The sequence below is a fragment of the Notamacropus eugenii genome, chromosome 5 (genome assembly GCF_028372415.1).
Source record: "Notamacropus eugenii isolate mMacEug1 chromosome 5, mMacEug1.pri_v2, whole genome shotgun sequence".
Lineage (NCBI taxonomy): Eukaryota > Metazoa > Chordata > Mammalia > Diprotodontia > Macropodidae > Notamacropus > Notamacropus eugenii.
In genome coordinates, this window is record NC_092876.1 from 107432638 (window position 1) to 107446198 (window position 13561).

General features: G+C 42.7%; 1 protein-coding gene across 12 annotated transcripts in view; it reads right to left on the minus strand.

Moving 5' to 3' along the window:
* FNDC3A (fibronectin type III domain containing 3A) overlaps positions 1–13561 on the minus strand; it is a 213810-nt gene that overhangs the window by 165446 nt on the left and 34803 nt on the right. Inside the window, exon 1 of one of the 12 annotated variants that reach the window (XM_072610538.1) lies at positions 6794–6946. The exons of the other annotated variants lie outside the window; for them this stretch is intronic. The gene's annotated coding sequence lies outside the window, so the exon portion shown is untranslated. Of the gene's footprint in view, positions 1–6793; positions 6947–13561 lie in introns of those variants that run through there. 12 annotated transcript variants of the gene reach the window in all.

The following is a 13561-nucleotide window of genomic DNA, read 5'->3' on the forward strand; positions in this document are numbered from 1 at the left end:
TATCCACTCAAGTTAATGGTTAATGCTGAAGGAAAAATAAGTCTTGTAACCTATCTGGAAGATGAGGGCCTGGGAAAAAAGGGGTAAACAGGCAAACGAGTGCAGTGAACAAGGGAAAGAAAGATGGAAATCTTGATTCAGTGGCAGGAGAGGGTCCCACTGAATAACAACTTCATGGTGAGATGTGGAGAAATAAATTCTACAATGGGAGATGGTATAGGTATATTCTGAAAGGATTTAGTACTTAGGGAGACAACTACATCTGAGAGAATGCTGTATTGGCATGGACATCATCCAGCCTCAAGGGAAGGGGGAATCAGCGCTCCTGGGGACAAGTGAAAGGAGACTTTTGTGGCAAATGGGGGAAAAAAGATCATGGGGAGGGGTAAGGGATAGTAATGAAATGTACAATCAAAGACATGAGAAAATTCCTACCATGGGGAAATTTTTACATCCTCTCTATCACCTTTAAGAACTGGTATTTATAAGAATGAGAAAATAGAGAGAAAGGGAACAAAGATGAAAAAGTTTCTTTGGAAGCTTTAATTCCATGAGAAATATATGAACTAAAGAAGGAACAAATAAGTTTAGGACCATGAATCAAAGATTTAAGTCTAGAACGGAGAGAAAAGGAAGAGAACAAAGAAAATGAGAAAAGACATCTTTTTAGAAAAAGATACAGAAAATGAAATAATTATTAAAAAAGTTAAAGGTGAGCAGAAGAAAGAGAGAGAGAAAGGAAAAAAAAGAGGTCAGGAATTAACTACAAAAAGGGACAAAAAAGAATCAATAACTTAAGCAACACCAAAAGTAGGAAAATTGATGACTAAGGGGATGGACAGGTAAAGCTAATGTTAAGTTAGGTTAAGAAGAAGAACAGTCTGAGGGGATAGGCTGGTTGCCTTAGATTAAGGCAAAAATAACTGAAGAGACAAATTATTGTGTTTTTATGTAGGAAGATAAGGGGAGAAGGTAAATACTAATTCAGAAAAAAAATTGTATTAGAGACAAAAGGAGGAAAATACAAACTTAACTTGTAACTTTAAATGTGACTGGATTAGACAATTCAATAAAATGAAAAAAGCAAGAAGCTGAATAAAAAGTTAAAGCCCCACAGTCTGATGCTTAGAAAGAAAAGGTAAACATACAAAATACAAGAATATACACAGAATAAAAAGGGGCTGGAAAAAAAAAATACTATTCATCAAGTGAATCCAAAAAACCAAGAGTTGTAAATCATGCTATCAGACAAGGCAAAAACAAAATTATACAATATAAAAAGATACTTGAAAAGCACTTAGCACAGTAGCACCTAGGTAGCCCACCCATCCACTCTCCCTTTTTTCCTCCCTCCCTTCCCTCTCTTCCTTAAAAAGAAATGAACTAGGGCGGAGCCAAGATGGTGGAGTAGAAAGATGCACATACACGTAGCTCCGAACCCACAGCCCGTAGAACATCTGTAAAAAAGAACCCCTGGCGAATTCTGGAGCAACAGAAGCCACGGAACCACGAAGCGGAAGAGACTTCTGCTCCAGAGAGCCTGAAAACCTCTCGCAAAAGGTCCGTCGCGCTGTGGACTTGGAGCCGAGCCCAGCCCTGCTGTGGCTGCGTGGGGCTGAGAGGAGCAGATCCAAGTGGGCTTCAGGGACAGAATCTCCAGAGGCTGGGCGGGTCCCTCCACCCACAGGTGACGGGGCTCGGTGAGAGAGTCTCTTTGGCGGGTTGAGAGGGGAGTGGGGTGCCCCCATAACTCAGGCCCCCTCGGGAGGCAGCAGCGGAGGCGGGAGCAGACCAGGGCTCCCCAAGCAGGCAGGAGCCTGGATCCATTGTTGAAGGCCTCTGCATAAACCCCCTGAGGGAACTGAGCCCGTGTGGCGGCCCTGCCCCCACCTGAGCACCTGAACTTAATCTCACACTGAATAGCAGCCCCGCCCCCACCCAAAGCCCTGAGGCTGGGAAGCAGCATTTGAATCTCAGACCCCAAGCTCTGGCTGGGAGGATCTGGAGGCCAAGTGGGTGTGAAGTGAATATTCAGAAGGCAAGTCACTGGCTGGGAAAATGCCCAGAAAAGGGAAAAGAAATAAGACCATAGAAGGTTACTTTCTTGGTGAACAGGCATTTCCTCCCTTCCTTTCTGATGAGGAAGAACAATGCTTACCATCAGGGAAAGACAAAGAAGTCAAGGCTTCTGTATCCCAGCCCACTCAATGGGCTCAGGCCATGGAAGAGCTCAAAAAGGATTTTGAAAATCAAGTTAGAGAGGTGGAGGAAAAGCTAGGAAGAGAAATGAGAGCCATGCAGTCAAAGCATGAACAGCAGGTCAGCACCCTGCTAAAGGAGACCCAAAAAAATGCTGAAGAAAATAACACCTTGAAAAATAGGCTAACTCAGCTGGCAAAAGAGGTTCAAAAAGCCAATAAGGAGAAGAATACTTTAAAAAGCAGAATTAGCCAAATGGAAAAGGAGGTTCAAAAGCTCACTGAAAAAAATAGTTCTTTCAAAATTAGAATGGAACAGATGGAGGCTAATGACTTTATGAGAAACCAAGAAATCACAAAACAAAACCAAAAGAATGAAAAAATGGAAGATAATGTGAAATATCTCATGGGAAAGAAAACTGACCTGGAAAATAGATCCAGGAGAGACAATTTAAAAATTATGGGACTACTTGAAAGCCTTGATCAAAAAAAGAGCCTAGACATCATCTTTCATGAACTTATAAAGGAAAACTGCCCTGAGATTCTAGAACCAGAGGGCAAAATCAATATTGAAAGAATCCACCGATCACCTCCTGAAAGAGATCCAAAAAGAGACACTCCTAGGAACATTGTGGCCAAATTCCAGAGTTTCCAGGTCAAGGAGAAAATATTGCAAGCAGCTAGAAAGAAACAATTCAAGTATTGTGGAAATACAATCAGGATAACACAAGATCTAGCAGCTTCTACATGAAGGGATCGAAGGGCATGGAATAGGATATTCCAGAAGTCAAAGGAACTAGGACTAAAACCATGAATCACCTACCCAGCAAAACTGAGTATAATACTTCAGGGGAAAAATTGGTCTTTCAAAGAAATAGAGGACTTTCAAGCATTCTTGATGAAAAGACCAGAGCTGAAAAGAAAATCTGACTTTCAAACACAAGAATGAAGAGAAGCATGAAAAGGTGAACAGCAAAGAGAAGTCATAAGGGACCTACTAAAGTTGAACTGTTTACATTCCTACATGGAAAGACAATATTTGTAACTCTTGAAACTTTTCAGTATCTGGGTACTGGGTGGGATTACACACACACACATGCACAAGCACACGCACACACACATAGAGACAGAGTGCACAGAGTGAATTGAAGAGGATGGGATCATATCTTAAAAAAAATGAAATCAAGCAGTGAGAGAGAAATATATTGGGAGGAGAAAGGGAGAAATGGAATGGGGCAAATTATCTCTCATAAAAGAGGCAAGCAAAAGACTTATTAGTGGAGGGATAAAGAGGGGAGGTAAGAGAAAAACATGAAGCTTACTCTCATCACATTCCACTAAAGGAAGGAATAAAATGCACACTCATTTTGGTATGAAAACCTATCTTACAATACAGGAAAGTGGGGGAGAAGGGGACAAGCAGGGTGGGGGAAGGATGGAAGGGAGGGCAGTAGGAGGAGGGAGCAATTTGAGGTCGACACTCATGGGGAGGGACAGGATCAAAAGAGTGAATAGAAATAATGGGGGACAGGATAGTATGGAGGGAAATATAGTTAGTCCTATACAACACAACTATTATGGAAGTCATTTGCAAAACTACACAGATTTGGCCTATATTGAATTGCTTGCCTTCCAAAGGGAAGGGGTGGGGAGGGAGGGAGGTAAAGAAGTTGGAACTCAAAGTTTTAGGAACAACTGTCGAGTACTGTTCTTGCCACTGGGAGATAAGAAATACAGGTAAAGGGGTATAGAAAGTTATCTGGCCCTACAGGACAAAAGAGAAGATGGAGATAAGGGCAGAGAGGGATGATAGAAGAGAGAGCAGATTAGTGATAGGGGCAATTAGAATGCTTGGTGTTTTGGGGGGGGAGGGGACAAAAGGGGAGAAAATTTGGAACCCAAAATTTTGTTAAAATGAATGCTAAAAGTTACATAAAATAAATAAATAAATAGAAAAATTAAAAAAAAAAAAGAAATGAACTACATAATGCTCAGAAAGCAAAAGATAAATCAATATCATTATAAAATGTATATGCTCCAAATGCCTTACCATCCAAATCCATAAAGGGAAAATTAACTGAATTACAAGACAAAGATAAGTAATACAATAGTAACAGAAGAATATAATTTCTCTCAGTTTTGGCCAAATTTAAGTAGCTGGGTGGAGCAGTGGATAGAGTAATGGGCCTAGAGTTAGGAATATCAGAGTTCAAATCCAATGCTTACCAGCTACACTGACCCTGGGCAAGTCACTCAACCTCTATCTACCTCAGTTTCCAGAAATGTAAAATGGGGATAATAATAGCACATACTTCCCTCTCCCCCTCCATACCAGGGTATTTGTGACGATATAAAGAGATAATAATTGTAAAGTGCTTAGGCACAGTGCCTGGCACAAAACAGGCACTCAACAAATGCTTATTTCCTTCTCAGGGGATTAAAATTATCCAACATGCAATAGAAGAGACTGAGGCAAAGCTCTGAGCCAATGACACTCTATTAAAGGATTTGTGGTTCCCTCTAATGAAGTGAACTTCCTCACAATCTGAGATGCCCTGTCCTTCCTGAGTCCTATTTTGATAGGGTTAGATATCTAAATATTCAACAGCTATACCAGATACAGAATAATTCCATTGCTTGACATATGATGCATAGACTAAAATATGCAAAAATGATCTGTCAGCAGCATCACGAGTTGGGTGAAGGCAAGGAATATATCCACTGACTAGTTGATCATAAGATGGGTGAAGCATAGGGCATCTCCAATGATTAGGGGGTCATAAGATGGACAAGAGAGAATGGTCCAGAGGTACAAAAATAAGTTTGGGGGACTTTCCATTTAGTTGAGTCACCTCTGCCATACTGGACTTGGTCAGTACGACAAGGAAAAACAAGGGTGGAGGGCCTCTGGTTAATTTCCTATGATTACACAAATGATCTTACCATCTGCAGCTCACAGCTGTGGGGAAAAATATACAGAACTTATAATCATATCAAACTGATTGATATTGACTGTCATAGAGTAGGAATCTGCAATGAATCAACTTCTTCACTTCCTTCCTTTTAATGCTATGCCAGTCAAATCATCAAAGGGATACTTCACAGAACTCAATAAAATATAGTAAAAAAATTCCAACTGGAGAAACCAAAGGTCTAGAATTAACAAGGGAAACAATGAAAGGAGATAAGGAAGAAGGCACACTTCCAGATCTCAGGTTATATTATGAAGCACAAGTCTTCAAATCATCTGGTATTGGTTTATATAAGGAGAAAAAAAAGAATTAGGTTAATGGAACAGACTAGACAAGGGAGAATCAGAAACAATGGAACTCAATAAACTAGTGTCTGATGAACCAGAAAAGATAAGCTACTTAGGAAAGAACTCTCTATTTGATAAAAACTTCTAAAAACTGGAAAGCAGTCTGGTAGAAATTAGGCTTAGATGAACACCCTACACCATATTCCACAAGACATTCTAAATGCATACCTGACCTTAACATTTATTAATGATCATACTATTAAAAAGAATGGGAAGATGTACTCAACCAAACATGGGACAGGGTCAATTATAAAAGATAAAACAGTTAACATCATTACACGAAACTGAAAAGCTTCTGCACAACCCAAATTAATAAATCTAAGATAGAAGAAGTGGTCAAAGTAGAAAAAATATTTCTAACAAATTTTTCAGAGAAGTATTTTGTATCTAAGATATATTATATATTAATATATGTAAATACACATATATTTGATATTAAGCGTACTCTCCAAAGAGGTCATTAATAAGAATATCTCTGTACAACAAAATGTTTATAGCAACACTTTATGTGATGTAAAAAATTAGAAACTGATTGGGAAAAGGCCAAACAAAAGATAGATCATGAATATGATGGAATGTTACTGTGCTATAAGAAATTATCAAAATGATGAATACTGAGAAGCATAGATAAATGTAAATTAACTGAAAGTAAAGTAAGCAGATCCAAGAAAATATATACAATAATATAAAAACAAAAGAGCACACCACAAATCAAAAGTGAAAACTGCAAAATTACAAAGAATACGCATAGCTCCAAATAACAGATAGAAGAAGGTACCCTACCCCACATCTCTGCAGAAGTGTGGTACACTGCATATGTCATCAGACTTTTTCAATATGCTGATCAGCTTTGTTGGTATTTTTCCTTGAAAAATATTATTTGTTATAGGTAATGGTTCTCTGGAAGGGGGAGGAGAGACTCTAGGAAAATTTGGGTTAAGTAAAAAAATTACAAGATCAAAAAAATTTATTTTTAAAATAAAAATTTTAAAACTAAGATATTATTGGTAACCTAAAAATTAAGTTTCAGTTGAATGGTGGAGCTTGGAAGTGATTGATGGGGATGAGGAAATAGTGGTAAAGTATAGAACAAAAGGAAAACAGTCTTAAGGACTGCTGCTCTGCATACATGTCTGTTGGCTCTAGAGAAATAAGTATGTGGTAAAACTAATTTTGTTTCTTTCCTCTTATCGGGACTAATGTACAAGGCTGACAATTTTTGTGCTGTGACTTGGATAGGATGTGGAATCAAGGGTGGGACTTGTATCCGCTATACCTGAAGTCTGGTGCACACAGGACTGATGTTTATTTCTCACCCGGAGTTTTGGCCTCCTTTTCCTCCTCACTCCCCTCCTGGACTCCTGCTCATTTAGTCATAGTCCTTGTTTCTTTATCAGCCAACTTTGGGGTTGCAGTGGACAGGTGGTCTCTGTAAAGTAAGGATATCCTCTTTCCACTGTGGGTCCAACAGAATCCAAGGTAAATAGGGAACCGGCCAACCAAATATGTGCTTCATACATGTCTACCCATTATCAGTCAGATAATCATAAATATTGCCAGGGCTTGTGCCAACTGACTAAAGACAATCTGGAACAATGTTGGCCTCACTGGGGCTCATTTGACTGGTCCAAAATAGTATATCTTAAAAGTCAACTTGGCCAAAAATCCTCTAACAAGTCTAAAACTGAAAGGGAATGCTTCTATCTGTGGTTTGCTGAAATAGTGGAGCAACAGTGTGAGAAGGAAGCTTCCTCCTTTAAGGCTTGTGAAGCCACTTCAGCCCCTTCTCCCTACCACCTCTTGTAGTACCTATAACCTTCTACCCTGCTCTCCCCACCTTCCCTCCTCCCACTGCTGACACCCTCCACCTATCTCTATACATCACATGCTCCCACCACTACTAGTTTTGATGATGGCGATTCCACCCTGCCCACTGACCAGATACCTGAACTAAACCCAACAGGTACTTTTCCACTTAAGATAGTTAATAAGCAGAGCCCTCAAACCTCTTCAGTGGAAGAGAAGAAAGGCAGAGTAAAGTTCCATATTAAATTTGTTACCACTATTCAGGATAATTTTAAGCAGTGGGGGTGAGGTGAGCTACACGCCACCAAGCAGGATTTTCCTGACCCTCCACTCTGACCATCTGGGGATCCCTGACATTTGCCAATAGACTGAAGCTCTTTGGGAAAGGGCAAAGTTAAAAACTGGGTAAATAAGGAAAATCTTAAGGTCACAACAGAGGACATGTTGGAAACTGATTGGGTAGCATATAAAGATCAGGAAAAGCACTACAAGGAAGCTGGGGCCCTGGGTGAGACTGGGCTGCAGCTATCACTGCTGCTTTACCCCAACCCACTGATTTCTCCAAAATAAAAAATATTATTCAGGGGGCAGATGAAATAGTCTTTCAGTTTTACAATCATGTGGTTGAAGCTTTTGCTGCTAACCCAGGCCTAAAACATGACATGGCAGGTGATGGTCAAACCCAGTTTCTTATTTTGTGAATAACCTATAGCATTCCCTATCCCAGAACATAAAAATTACCCAACCCATGGCAAAATAAACACCCCCGGTTCCTCACTGAATTGGTCTTGCAGTTGGCTCACACCCTAGCTGCTCAGGCTGAAGAAGACCTTAAGACAAAAAGAGATCTGAGGACAAAAAAGAACCAGGTTTACACCATGCAGCTCCAATAGCTGACAGGCCTTGCCCCTCTATCCTTCAGTTTGCTCTCCCCTTCAAAGGATTACAAACCAGGCAACTGTCACTACTGTAGCAAACCTGGAAGTGAAGGACTCACTTTCAGGTGACTCAGGGAAAGAAGCTCCAGGGACATATTGCTTTGCCTTCTTCACATCAAACCTAGGGATGCTGTAAGGAAGTTTGCAGGATCCAGTAAAAATTTTTCTCTCACTCCCCCTCACACAAATGGAGAACTTTTGCTTATTATTTCCAGACACCCCACCTTGGTCCTTGTAGACACTAGAGCAACTCTCTTGGTACTGGACCCCTATAGATTCGTCACCTGCCTTCCTCAGAGTAAGGACAGACTTTCTGTTGTGGGGGTTTCCAATAAGCCTCTCTGAGCCTTTTGCACTCTAGCCATTCCTGTGTCCATCAGAAATGATACTTTTGACCACTTTTCTCCTTGTCCCTGAAGCACCTTACCATCTCCTCAGCTGCAATATCCTCTCTTTCCTGTCCACCATGCTGAGTTTCACCTCCATGGGGTTGCAATTAGATCAACAAGCCCTGCTACTGTTGACCATTCCTACTGTGCTCCTTCTTTTCCAAATCTCCCCCCCTCCCCAAACTAGGATTCCCACCTCAGTTGTGTGCCTTCTAAACTGTGGACCTCTGATTATATTGAAGTTGGGCAGGTCTCCACTCCCCTTACCTCCCATCAAAGTCCAAGTTGATCCCTCCTACCCTCTACTATGACTTCCTCAACATCTCTTAACTTGAGCCTTGCTCAACCCGTCTGCACTGCTCCTCCAGAGTTGGAGGAGTTATCTCACCAAGGAACTCATTGTCCCTTGCACCTCACCATGTAACACCCCAATCTCCCCCGTGACTAGTCCATGACCTCTGTGCCATTAATACCACTGTTCTTCCTTGTGCCCCCATGGTCCCAAATCCTTATACCTTCTTTCCTCTATTCCCCTGTCTGTGACTATATTTATAGTTGCAGTCCTCTCTAGTGCCTTTTTCTCCATTCCTGTCTACCTCTCTAGTCAGTACCTCTTTGCCTTCATTTGGGAGGGTCAGCAGTATACTTAGACTGTCTATTCCCCCAGTTTTACTAAATCCTCCTCTATCTCTACCAGGTGCTATATGAGAACCCGGTCTCTTTTGTCCTTCCCCATCAGTCAGTCTTCCTACATACAGTATGGTAATAATTTATTCCTTTGTTCTCAAGAGCTCCCCTCTGGTGAGGAGGATGTTGTGGTCTTGCTAACATTTTTAGCTTCCAATGGCCCTAAGGCCTCTAGGGAGAGGCTGAAGTTTTGTTGTCCCTCCATCAAATTTTTGGGATACATCATTTCGCATGGCTTTGTCCCCTTGGGCCCTGACTACACCCAGGCCATCTGTGACTTTCTCCTACCCTTTAAAGGGCAACTTAATGCCTCTCTAGAGCCTGCTGGATATTGCCACTCTTGGATACCTGAATGTCCTTGCCCATCTCCTTTTCTATGCATTATGATCCCTGAACCCTGATCCCCTCTGCCTATTCAAGGCTCAACAATGAGCTGTAGAATCTAAAAAGGCTTCCCTGTCAGAACCTGCTGTTCCTGGCCTTCCCAACTACTCCCTGCCTTTTGTGCTTTTTGTTACTGAAAAAGAAGGAAATGCAGTAGGGGTCTTGGCACAAAAACACAGGGACAGCTATACAGACCCATAGAATACTATGGCCAACAGCTAGACTGAGTGGCCAGGGGCCTACCACTGTGTCTGAAGAGCATCATCACCCTAACTAAAATACTTCAACAAAGCAAGGACTTTATACTCAACTTCCCCACAATGCTTTTTGTACCCCATACCATTGAAGCCCTGCTGAATTCATACTACACACCACACTTGTCAAGTAATCATTTGGCAAAGATTGAAACCCAGCTAATGATGCAGCCCCATGTCACCATCAAAAGACTTAATGTACCTTTACCCTGCCAAGTTTTTAGAGACCATCCCTAGCCCTGAAGCAGACCATTCTCCGAGCAACCACGAGTATAACTCCACTGACCACGACTGCACCAAGAACACCCATCCTAGATGCTGACCTCACAGTTTTCACAGATGGATCTTGCCTACAGAATTCAGAAGGGATAAGTAGTAGCAGGTTATGGAATCACCACAGTAAATATGGTACTGGAGTCAGGTCCCCTTCTCTATGTTCACTCCACACAATAGGAAGAGCCAAAAGCAGTATCAAGAGCCTGTGAACTGGGAAAAAAGACTAAAAATTAATATCTATACAGATAGCAGATATGCCGTTGGGGTGGCTCACAATTCTAGGATGTTATGAAAACATCAAAGTTTCCTAATTTCTGTGGGGAGACCAATCAAAAATAGTAAGCAGGTTTCCAGATTGTTAAGAGTTCTTGTTGCTCCCCAAACAAGTAGTTGTCATAAAAACTGTGGGCCATTCTTGTGGAAACATCCTCAAGGACCAAGGAAACCAACTAGCTCACCAAGTAGCTAATGACACAGACCTCTCACCTCTTGCTACATGCTCACACCCCACCTTCTGCACCTCTGTCAGCTGACATGACATCCCTAATGGAGGCCCAAGCTCAGGTTTCCCCTGAAACAATAATCCAGTGGGAATTCTGGGGATGTAGTTAAGCCCCTGAAATGGGTGTCTGGAAACAAGAACAACCAGACTGACCTCCCACATCGATCACACTGGTCTTTGTTGGACCACTTGCACCGCTTGTGCCAATGGGGACCTGACAAGCTCTATAAACTCACCTCTCAGTGCTGGTGGGAAATAATCAGAAGTGAGGCTGAGGAGATAGCATCCAGATGTTAGCCCATCAAAGCCTTTCAAACTTGCCCACAGTCATTTCCCACTCCCCTCTTCTCCTTTCGAGATCTGGCAGATCGACTTTACCCAGCTGCCCTCGGGTTATGGTTATAAGTTTGTCTTGGTTATGGTCTGTATGTTGATGGAGGTCTTTCCATGTGGGGCAGCCACAATGGGGGTGGTCGGGAGGGCCCTCTGTGATTATTCTATACTGGGGAGTCCCACAGGAAGTCCATAGTGATAGAGCACGGGACTTAAAGTTGTTCCAAAGGCTTGCGGAATACACCATCACCTACTCTGTGCTCACATCCTCAGTATTCAGGACAAGTCAAAAGGACCACTGGTGTCCTGCAGGGGTTATGGGAAAAACTAACTTCCAAGTTCTAATCTTCTTGGGTCAAGGTCCTTCCTATCACCCTCAGATCACTCTCTGTAGACAGGACTAAGCTCTCCCCTTATGAGATCATAACTGGAAGACCTATGCCTCTCATTCCCCCTTGCAGCACACTGCCTGCAAGAATACTGTGTCAAACTCAGTCACTACAGCCAACAAGTTCAGGGTTTTGTCTCTCAGTCTCCTTTGCCAGGTCCTCTGCCCAAGACTGATCCTCTCATCGTGTTGGGTGACTGGGTCTGCTGGAAGTGCCACCTATGGAAATATTCACTAAAACCTCAGTGGAAAGGCCAATTCCAGATTTTGCTCACCACCACTGCGGCAGCCAAGCTCTGAGAAGCAGATCCGTGGATCTATCAGTCCCACCTGAGTGGACATCCACAAGGAAGTTGATTCTTCGCCTCAAGCAAGGCCTGAAAAAGATGACATCTATAGTAGACAGTTCACCCAAGATTCTGGGTGAGGGTTGAGTTTATACACTCTTCTTCCCCCTCACCTTTCCCTTCCTATGTGCCATTTCCATTTCTCCTATCTCTACACCCCTCGGTGTCTCTACCTATTGGCCACCTATTACGTTTTGTTGGCATTATCCTCACAATCTATTTTGCCCTCCATAATGTAAGAAGTCAGCCAGCTCTCAGGTGGTGGTCTTCTTTGAGCTCTCTCTCACTGTATTAGGGTTCTTCCTTCCCACTTGGTTCCTCTTTTATGGCAATCGTTCTACTGAACCTTAGTTCCTCACTAGCCTTGAAAGGAGACCAGCCCCTCCTCCGCAAGGTGGTCCAGAAAACAGCCAAAGTACTTACCTATCCACTTGCTGGCTCTGTGTGCCTAATGATGGGCACACTGAAGCTTGGCTTGCCGACCCTATTGACTGGGCCACAGCATCCCTCTTCAGATTATCCTATGTCTCTGTTGCCCAAACTCACAGAAGGCTAACAGATAAATTCACTGATTTTGCCTGAGCAATGCCAGAGCTCTTGCCCAGTTACAGTACCCTAGGGTCACCCAAACCCTTGATACCCCACTGACTCAGGGCCCTGTCTCATCACATTCACACCTCAGTCCATATGCTATGGTGCTACCATTTTGCCTGTATTCCAACATCAGCTATCTAGAAGGCACCGCCTCGGTTCTGTTAATCCTTTTGCAATTACACCACCCGGGTTACCACTAGAAAAGGTGGCTCCTCTGCTGTAAAAGAACATTATGCTAATCAAGGGGGCTAGTGGCAACTGATTACAAATCAAAGTGGCTCCATAGTGCTCCTGGGGAAGGACAATACTTAAGGGGATTCAGGATTCTGCCATGGTAGACCTACAACCAATTCCATTCCCTGTACCTTGCCCAAATACAGAGTCAGGACTTGCAAAGACCTGTCAAAGCTATTCTCCTTTCTCTGCGACATTAGTAGTGGGCTGCTGTTTGCTAACTCCACTGAGGTCCAACATCCAGTTCTTTCCCTGCTTCATGCTGTCCATCTGACTCATCAAAGATATGAGTTTTGACACACCCCAATCTCTGGGACCTCTACCGGATCTGCTGGGAATGTCACCTTTTCAGTTTCGTAAAGCCTTGGGCAAGTGGCAGTCTTCTTCTGTGGCACGAAGATCTACTTTACTTTGCCCCCCTTCTGCTTTGGATTATGTTTCCTTACTTATGAAGCACTACTCCTCCGTTATGGGTCCAGGACCAAGGACTTCCCCAGATCTATTTTCACTCTAGAGACTCCGGGGTGAGTCAAGCATGATGTCCCACTCCTCATTCCCCCCAACCTCTCTTAGGATCTTTGGCTCTAGAGCCACTGGTACCACTGATCTAGTTCAAGAGTCATGGTACTATCATAACCTATCAAATGAACTCTCCCTCAATTACCAGAGGATAGCTGAGACACTTGACCTTCTCCAACAGAAACTAAACTCCCTATTTGCAGTATTCTTTCAGAATCACTAGGGCTTTGACTTGCTCTTGGCAGCCCAAAGGGGACTTTGTGTTGCACTTGGAGACATTCACTGCTTCTATGTTAATCAGTCCTCAGAAGAGACCCTAAATACTGACTTCCAAAAGGAATGTGCTAACATCTTAACCCCACTGGTTCCATTTCCCCAACCACCAATTTCTTT